This window comes from Habropoda laboriosa, unplaced genomic scaffold (genome assembly GCF_001263275.1).
Source record: "Habropoda laboriosa isolate 0110345459 unplaced genomic scaffold, ASM126327v1 scaffold81, whole genome shotgun sequence".
Lineage (NCBI taxonomy): Eukaryota > Metazoa > Arthropoda > Insecta > Hymenoptera > Apidae > Habropoda > Habropoda laboriosa.
The window spans coordinates 453,617-458,627 of NW_017100194.1; positions in this window are offsets into that span (position 1 = coordinate 453,617).

The window sequence follows — 5,011 nt, forward strand, 5'->3', positions numbered from 1 at the left end:
TTGCTAATATCTAATAACCCACACCACTTACGGCTGCCAGACAAATTGCAGAACATAGATAAACGTTCATTCTACATTCTACAAGCTTTAAAGTGTTTAATTAGTCACGCATTAGCCTGTCCTTATCTAAGTTAACATTTACGTTTAATTTTTTACCAGAGGTACAATATTGTAACCACAGATGTCAGCACTAGGACTATTGGATGATGCTGCCAGCTAGTAGACAATTTTAGAACTAATCGTCACAGTTTATCAGCCTTGGATGATTAGTCTATTCCAGGAATCGGCAACCCCAGCTTTCTGCAAAGTTCTCATGCAACTAACTACTCGCGTCTGAAAGACAATTCCTTCAGGTACATTCTTATATAATTTTATAAACAGATTCAGTTTAGTTTAGGAGTTATGAAATATTATATGGGAGCGTCCCCTATTCATCGTACTCGAGTATAGCGAACTGTTACAAACAATTGCTAATATCTAATAAACCACACCACTTACGGCTACCAAACAAATTGCAGAATATAGATAAAAGTCCGTTCTACATTCACCATGCTTAAAAGTGCATAATGAATCACGCATTTCTATTGAAATAACCAAAATCTGTTACAATTGAATGCGACGGGTGTAATACTCTCCCAAAGAATGTTTAATAAGTCTTAAACTAGACGGAATATGTTAATAAAACTTATATGAGAATATAGCTAAAGGAGTTACCTTTGAAACGCATACATTTAGTTGCATGGGAATTTATTAGAAAGCTATGAAATTATTGAAAATCCGTAAAGGTGTTACACTTGTATTTACCTGCGTATTAAAGCCTAACATATTTTCGTTAATTCAATAGAAATGCGTGATTAATTATGCACTTTTAAGCATGGAGAATGTAGAATGGACTTTTGTTTATATTCTCCAATAATTTTTGTAGCCGTAACTGATGTGCTTTATTAGATATTAGCAATTGTTTATAACAGTTGACGGTACACGAGTACGATGAATAGGAGACGCTCCCAAACAATATTTAATAACTCTTAAACTAAACCGAATATATTAATAAAAAGTATATGAGAATGGAGCTAAGGGAGTTGCCTTTCAGATGCGTATAGTTATTTGCACGAGAATTTAGTAGAAAGCTGTAAAATTATTGATAAACCGGAAAGGTGCTTGACAGTATGCGGTATCGTTCCCGACATCACCTGCTATAATTGTTAATAACTAATTATTGAAAGGGTTTAGCGAACTAAAAACTATATGTGAAAGTTGCTGAGGGATCACACTACATTCTTCAATACAAAAATTTCACAAATTCTTCGTAGATAATGAGTCATTAAATATTATTTGGATCAATACTAAACTCGTCGTATTCAAGCGTAACGGATTTCCGTCATTTTCACGAATAAGCATGATTAATTTTAAACTTTCAAGCATGCAGAATATAGTACAGACCTTTGTCTATATTCTGCAATTAGTTTGGTAACCGTAAGTGGTGTGGTTTATTAAATATTAGCAATTGTTTATAAGATTCGACTTGACGCGAGTACGATGAATAGGGACGCTCCCAAATAATATTTAATAACTCCTAAACAAAATGGAATATGTTCATAAAGGTTATATGAGAATGTGGCTGAAGGAGTTGCCTTTCAGATACGTATATTTATTTGTACGAGAAGTTAGTAGAAAGTTATAAAATTATTGAAAAACCGGAAAGATATTTGACGGTATGCGGTACCGTTCCTGCTATAATTGTTAATAACTAATTATTGAAAAGTTCTAGAGCATTAAAATCTATATGAGAAAGTTACTAAAGGTCCACACTTCATTCTTCTATACAAAAAGTTTACAAATTCTTCGTAGATAATGAGTTATTAGACATTCTTTGGAAGAGTATTACACCCGTCGCATTCAATCGTAATACATTCTGGTTATTTCAATAGAAATGCGTGACTAATTATGCACTTTTAAGCATGGAGAATGTGGAATGGACTTTTATGTATATTCTGCAATTAGTTTCGTAACCGTAAGTGGTGTGGTTTATTAAATATTCGCGATTGTTTATAAGATTCCACTTGACGCGAGTACGATGAATAGGGACGCTCCCAAATAATATTGAATAACTCCTAAACTAAACGGAATATGTTCATAAAAGTTATATGAGAATGTAGCTAAAGGAGTTATCTTTCAGCTGCATATAGTTAATTGCATGGGAATTCATTAGAAAGCTATGTAATTATTGAAAAACTGTAAACGTATATAAATGTAAACGGCATCATTCCCGACATCCCGTGCTAAAATTGTTAATAACTAATTATTGAGAGGGTTTAGCGTATTAAAAACTGTATAAGAAAGTTGCTGAAGGTCCACACTTCATTCTTCAATTCTAAAAGTTCACAAAATCATTGTAATTATCGAGATATTAATGATTTTTCACCGACCGGCTTAACTTAGGGCCTGATTGGCGGAGCTCAGGGGCCCGCCAGCCAATAGGAAACGTTTCTCTCTCTATCCTTGTCGCATACTGGTGCTTTTCTTGTCTAATACCTCTGTTCACATTCTGTGACCCGCGTAACAAGTCGGCAGTTCGTGGATCCAAACACGAGATGGTGTTACTCTGAAACTGTAAAATTTTTCATCCTTGTCTAACCCTATATCTTTCCTTGTCTAACACGTGGTAATGTTGCTATCCTTGTCTACCGCTATTCCTTTCCTTGTTTAACACGCGGTAGTATTGTTATCCTTGTCTACCGCTATTCCTTTCCTTGTCTAACACGCGCTACTATTTCTATCCTTGTCTACCGCTATACCTTTCCTTGTCCAACTCGTTTGTCTAGTGCTATCCTTGTCTACCGCTGTGTCTTTTCTTGTCTAACTCTCTTAGCTGTTGCTATCCTCGTTATCTCTATATTGGTTGATACTTATAACCCATTTGTAATTGCTTTAATACTATTATTAATGTAGATAGTGAAAAACAGTTCCTGGCTTATTTTCAAGTACTTTAATTAAAGAATAATTAGAGTGTCGCCGCAATGTTTCTCGTTATCCTTATCTAACTTATAGAGGATTCTTTCTTTTTTTCTGTATTTTGATTTCTTTTCTTTTCTAGCGTATTGGACACATTTGTAATTTATTGAATGAAACTAATTGTACTTTTTTGTTGCTTCCTTCATTATAAAAGAACCAGCTAATATTTTTTAACATAAATTACGAATAAAAATGAAGGCAGTGGATATGCATTTGGAGAAAAGAATTACTACGATCGTATGCTTAGGTACTTTTTATTCGTTTTGAAAGTTTCACATATACACGTTAATTGTTAACGACATAATAAACAATGACATGTAGACATTAGAATCTGAGTAGATGCCCGGATCGCGGACCGTTGCGAGAAAAAGATGTTTCATAATACATATCACGTAATAATTATCATTAATAATGACCATACATATGTAACAATATTTATAGACATATACTGACGAACTTCATTGTGTATCTGTGTTTTACATAATATTTATATTCATATATTTATAATCATATTTATATTTATACGTTGTAACACCGATATGTCGTTTTAGGCATGGAGTTTCTCTGTTCTGTGCGCGTGTCATGTGTGTATATGTGTATCCTCTGCGATAGATCCACGCGTGTGTATGTATGTGCCGGTGAATACTTAGTTTCATTCGTATTTAATCTTCACACAGGTTTCGTGTGTTTTATGCACATTAATTACTTATGCTTAATCAAAGAGGAAATAACATATAGGTACATAAAGTAGTAATGTATTCGCAGAGTTTATCATATGCGTGTCCTATGCTCGTAAAGTTATTTGTACGTGTATACATGCTTGCATGTCGCCTTGTGGCACGTGTCTGTATGTGTGTTACATCAGCGTATACACTAACTATAAATTGAGAATGTTCAAATGAGTCTTCGATAGGTAACGAAGCGGACAGTATAAGAGAGCACCGAGATATATACGAGTGAAGATGACCATCGAAGTTCAATAGAAACAGAGAGAGAGACAGAGAGGCAGAGTAAAGCTCCGTTGTTGTTCGTGTGAACAGCTCCTTTTTCTTTTTTTCTACTATTTGTTTGTTCTCTTCTTGTTACTATGCACATTGCTTTTGCCTTAGACTGACGTTTTCTAACTTACGTTTACATGTGTACACGCATCTCTGTATGTATATGTGTACGCGAAAGAAACGTTCTCAGAGTATTACGCGCTATTATAATCGAAATAAATATATGTATATATATATTTATATATATATATTATATGTATATATGCAGCCGACGAGACTACAACCTACGGCAATCAGAGATATGTCTCGACATGGTTCTTTGGGTGTCTCCGACGCGAATACGCGCAAGCGACTAGCCCGTTTCATCGTTTCTACGATCACCTAAAGGATATGTTTCACTACGTGAGCTAGGAGTCCCGTGTTCTTTGCCTCTGGTTAAACGTTACGTCGACGAAAATGATAATAGAGCTAAGAAGAAATCTACAATTATGAATATTTCATGCTATCGAGGTCTCTTCAATTAAATTGTTCCGATTAGAAGCGTAAATAAATGTAGTATCATAGAGACAAATAGAACGAAACAACAGGTTAATATTGCTTGACGAAAGTTACACTGTATATTTTTCTACTTCTTTCCCTTCGATTCAGTCTTTAATCTTGGGATCCGAACTCCTGTCTCACTGGATAAGTGCATCTATGCTAACATTACTATTTTTTTTTATTCCTGCATCTACTGATATTTCTTTTTTGTCAACTTACAATCATTCGCGTCCTGTCGAGCAAGCAAAGTTTTTTTTTTAAACAGAGCAGTTATTTCAAACACAATACTTGGACAAAACGTATTTTCGATATGCTTTTTGTGGATCCTAAGCAATGTGTAGGGCCTGCAGAGAATTCCACTCGGCGTATCGATTAAATCTAACTTACTTTTTCTTCGATTCAAATATTAATTAAGAAATTTTTTTTTTTTCTTCGAAAGAATAATATCGGAGAAAAGA